Raw genomic sequence first — 4969 nt, 5'->3', positions numbered from 1 at the left:
TAATATATGCATAAAGTGAAATCTTAAGAGAAGAGTAAAGTTAATTAATTACTTTACTCTAACAGTACAGTGGGTCATTCTCGGAACTAGAGCACGATCTCTAAGAGTGAGATGATGCAAATTTTCTCTTATGCAAGGTGATTATTCTCAGAACCAAAGCACGATCTCTTAGAGTGAGATATCACACATTTCTTAACACTTGTAGTATACATTCTATACAGATTGTAGTGTACTCGGGTATAGACTCCTATGAGGTGCTTCGAACCTCACTTGTACACACATGCATGAGATTGAGTGGAACTAACGGTGTTCTCACTCTCTCTCTCTTTACATGGATCACCTAGATAGGCTCTAGGGGTGATATTTTCCATGTCCTTCTCTCCATGGATCACCTAGTTTTAGGGGCGAGGATGTCCATGGTTTCTTTCTTCTTCACCTTTTTTCTCATGGATCACCAAAGCTTGTATTCATGTTCTCTCTCTTTTTCCTCTCATGAACTCATAGTTTTACTATTGATAGTTCATGGATGATGTCATATTTTCTCTTTTATGTGATCATTTGTGTTTATGTGATGGCATTGGTCTTTGTGTCTTGATTAGTTGTTGAGACATCTGGGGTCGAAATCTCTTCGACTAGTTATTTTTTCGTCTTGTGTCTTGTTCTTGTCATGTGTCTTTTTGCACTTTGTCTTTGTTTTTGTGTGTCTTGTGCCTTTTTGTTTTGTGTGCTCTTTCATATGTTGGCGTGAGTTGAGATCCTAAGATTGGGGGATTTTTGCTCCTCAATATTAGTGGTGTCTTGTACTCCTTGTTGTTTTTTCTCCATATCTCTCATCTTCATCTCTCTCTTTATTCTACTTTACCGGCAGTAGTGGCATAAGCCATACTCCCACTAAAGTGGGGGCTAAATGTAGTGTCATAAAATTGCGACCCCTACAATTTTAACCACATTTTGGGTCCTTACCTTGGCGACAACATCTCCTTCCCTAATCGAGACCTATTTTTGCATTCTTACCCCTTCACCCTTCCTCATTCATGTCATGTGTCTTCTCTAGACCATGTCCAGGCCCCAAAATAGGGTAGGATAGGGGTGCCATGCCCCTTTCCCCCCTAGGAAAGGAGTGTGGCGCCCCTATCATCACCCCTTAGGGTGGCCCTATGTCAGGTCTACCCAGTCTCCTATATACAATTTATCTTTGGGGTTTACAATTCCTCTTTGTCGGCCTTCAGTGGTTAAAAAATTAATCCTTGAGGTATGTATAAAAAGGAATCCAATCCCCTCATTCAAGGGGATGGGCGGATGAACACATGATAGGAGATAATAGACATAAGGAGAAGATACAAGATTTCAAGGTCATCATCAAGCATTCAAGTCTTATTCATTCATCCATGGGAGAAATATTATAACATTCATTTGCAAGCATGTGTGTGTGTTAGGGTTTTGTCATGTTACATGCCATTTTATATAACATTTGTGGTTACATTCAAGAAGCAAAGAAATCATCATCAACAAGATGCAGATCTACAAGGTTTATATTTCCATTGTTTACATTCAAGCATTTGCAATTACTTTCTTTCAAGGTTGATTCCTCAACCGAGGTTTAATTGAGGCAAACCCCTATGCACAACCATTCTCCCTCTCTTTTTTGTGTGTAGGTTGCAGGTGCGCAGCTATAATTGCAAGTTTGGGCTTCATTTGCAGAGATGGAAGAACCCTTTTTATTTCACAGATTTTGTGGCGAACCATGTACATTCCTGACATGGTCCTGACAACTTTTCTCCAAATTTTCAGGAAATATCTATATCAATCTAATTAGCTCAGATCCGAAGTTACAGTGCGATCCTGAACTGGCAACCCCACATTTCACTCATTTCCTTTCTCTTTTCCACATAGTCAACAGGTCAACTTTCTCATTTACAAAAGAGAGTAAATCGCACTTCAACCGCTTGCAATCCACTTAGAATTCACATCCTTGTTTCCCTCAGATTTAGATCTAGCAGATTCAAGCCCCTCTTTTGAATGTAAAGTATCTCCCAAGTGAAAATCAACCTAGTGGCTTCCTTTCTCTCTCATAGGTGGGGAGTCACTAGGATCCAATTTTCCACTTTACAAGGACATAGGTATTTGAAAGAAACTTTGAGTTCTTTGTATACACAAGGCCTGTGCCTAAGTCATTTTCAAAAAAATGAAGTAATGGAAGACTTTGTTCTTTCATGAATACTTTACTTCCTAATTAACGTAGTTTTAATATTGTTGCAAGTTTGAGTTATTTTAATTAATAAAAGAAGAAATATATTCTAAATAGATAATTAGATAAAAAATTGCTCTAAAATAAGAGGACTAAGTTGTTGTATCATCCTAGATTAGTGTAAAGTTTGCAAGTATATTTAGAATAGATGGTAATTACAATAGAAAGGGGGATCCTTCCCTTATAATTAGGAGAGATTGTACTTTTCCTTCTGAAAAAAATTATCTCACATACTATCATGAAACGCACATTTGGTAAACCAAAATTTTCACCCAATATATTCAACATAACTTGCCAATGTATAACTCAAATGCTCAGTCATATCATATCAAAAGTTATTATACTTAATTCTTAATTACCTACTTACACCTTAGACATCATACTTATGTAACACACTTGAAACACCTTTGACATCAATGACAATATATGTTCAACAATCTCCCCATTTGTCATTGATGGAAAATAATAAAATGTTGTTAGCACATCAACACAAACCAAATTAGTTAGAAACTCCCCCTATGATGTATACTCGGTCTGTAAGAAGCTTCTGAGCATTTGAACACATTACTTCTTTTGAAGAATGTATAATTTTTGGTAACTTTTCCCCCCTTTGACATCAATGAAAAATGATAATGCCATAGCATTTTGAATCTCTTTAGATATGTTTTCCCTTTAATCTCATTTCATACTCCATCATTTCACCTACTCTTTATTTATCTCCAAATCATGATCTAAAACACTCTACAGGACCACCAAGTCTACTTGTTGTAGTGAGTCAACACTCCCCCTCAACCCATGCTTCCTTTTTATTCAAGAGGAGGGAGAAACCACTCCCAAATTATATTGTATATTCTCAAAGGTCTCATTTGGAAGAGGTTTTGTGAAAATATTTGTGATTTGCTCCTTACTCTCAACATACTCTATCTTCACCTCTTTGTTTGCAACCTTATCTATCAGAAAATAATACTTAATTGTAATATATTTTTCCCTTGAATGAATTACCATATTCTTGGAAATATTTGTGGAACTTGTATTATCACAAAGAATGGAAATGGGATCATCAAATTCTAGTTTCATATCCTTCAAATTTTGCTTCATTTATAAAAATTTGAGTGCAATAAGAAACTTTTGCAATGTACTCCACTTATGTTGTATATAAGGATATTGAATCCTAATTTTTTCTTAGCCAAGATACAATACTATCACCAATAAAGAAATCTCCACCACTTTTACTCTTCTATTTATCTACTCTTCTAGCCCAATCTACATTTGTGTGTTTAGTCAATGTGAAATTTTCACTCTTCAGATACCACAAACCAAAATCCATTGTAGCTTTTAGGTATTTGAATATCATTTTTATTGTCTTCACATGAGTTTCCTTAAGTGTTTCTTAAAACTTGACTAGCATACCCACTACTTGTATTATATCTAGTCTAAATGTAGTCACATATAACAAACTACCAATCATTTACCTATACAAGGTTTGATTTTCCAGAGGAGATTTGTCATCTTTGATCAATTTACACCTAGTAACCATAGGTATACTTATCAGTTTGCACTCTTCCATCTTAAAGTTACTCAACATCTCTTTTATATATTTGGTTTGAGATGTGAATATATACCCTTTTTCTAATAATTAATAAATCTTTAAACCAAGAAAGAAAGAAAACTCACCAAGCATTGACATCTCAAACTCCTTCTATATAACATCCCAGAACTCTTTGCAAATTGCATTAGTTTTACCTCCAAAGATAATGCCATCAACATAAACAAAAACAATCAATAATTGAACACCTTTTATTTTTATTTACAATTTTTTTTTGCAATACCTCTTTTGAATCCTTGTTGTTATAGATATCTATTCAATCTAGAATACCATAATTTGGGAGCTTGTTTGAGTCTATAAAGAGCCATATTTAACCTATACATCAATTTCAATTTTTCTGAACACTAAAACCCTTCTGATTGTTCAATGTAGGCTTCCTCTTCTAGCATTCCATTCAAAAATGCAAATTTGGCATCCATCTAATGTACCTCAAAATTCTTAAATACTAATAATGCCAGAAACAATTTGATTTCCTTTAACCTTGCTACCAGAGTAAATGTCTCATCAATATAAACTCCCTCTATTTGATCATATCCTTTTCATACAAGTCTAGCCTTATTCCAAATCACTTTTCCATCTTTATTCAACTTGTTTCTAAAGACCCATTTGGTACCAATGATATTCCTGTCTTTAGGTCTTAGAACCAACTCCCAAGTTTTATTCTTCTCAATCTTAGTTAACCCTTCCTCCATAGACTCTAGCCAACCTTTTTCTTTGCTTTCCATTATGTAAGAACTTGGTTCAATTTTTTAATTTTCTTTCTCAATTCTTCTCTGGGTCTAAACTCCACTATCTTTATATTTTATGGTTTAATATTTTGATTGATTCTTTCAGACATACTTGGTTGGATTTTTAGCAACTACAATTTATAAATCACTTCTTATACCTTTATCACCACTATAGACTAAATCATCATTGTCATATTCATATTGAACATTAATTGAATATACTATTTCATCAACACTTATACTGATACTTTCAACTCTTATTTTGAACCTTTTGTTATAACATCTATATACCTTTCTTGTCATAAAATATCCAAGAAAAATACCTTCATCATATTTAAAATCAAATTTACCCAAATGTTCTTCATCCCTTTTGATGTAGCACTTTCT

This window comes from Cryptomeria japonica, chromosome 8 (genome assembly GCF_030272615.1).
Source record: "Cryptomeria japonica chromosome 8, Sugi_1.0, whole genome shotgun sequence".
In the NCBI taxonomy this organism is placed as follows: domain Eukaryota; kingdom Viridiplantae; phylum Streptophyta; class Pinopsida; order Cupressales; family Cupressaceae; genus Cryptomeria; species Cryptomeria japonica.
Note: the sequence above shows the minus strand (reverse complement) of the source record.